This window comes from Octopus bimaculoides, chromosome 17 (assembly GCF_001194135.2).
Source record: "Octopus bimaculoides isolate UCB-OBI-ISO-001 chromosome 17, ASM119413v2, whole genome shotgun sequence".
Classification (NCBI taxonomy): domain Eukaryota; kingdom Metazoa; phylum Mollusca; class Cephalopoda; order Octopoda; family Octopodidae; genus Octopus; species Octopus bimaculoides.
In genome coordinates this window covers 8,222,986-8,223,325 of record NC_068997.1, presented here as the reverse complement: position 1 = coordinate 8,223,325, position 340 = coordinate 8,222,986, and positions in this window count along the sequence as shown.

Genomic DNA, 340 nt, shown 5'->3' with positions numbered 1-340 from the left:
TTCTGACTGTGTAGGCATGCCCACATGTGTGTTAGGCACATGGAGCACAAGATGTTGCTCAAGGTGGTTGTTGGCACAATGGTTCATAATTTTGTGGGTGTTTACCAAGTCAGTTGCCAGTCATTGGAGCTTCAGTGTATCTAAGCCCAGGGAAGCAAGGCTTTCAGAGTATGGTAGGTGCCTGATGGAGGGTATTCGCTTGGTTGCACATCTCCGAACAGTTTCCAGGAAGTCAATGTCCTGAGCAGGATAGTTTCCAGACTGGTGATGCAAATTCCAAATGTGGCCGTACCATAGCCATATACAGCCTTAAATAGATAGCTGGAGAGTGGCTGACAAA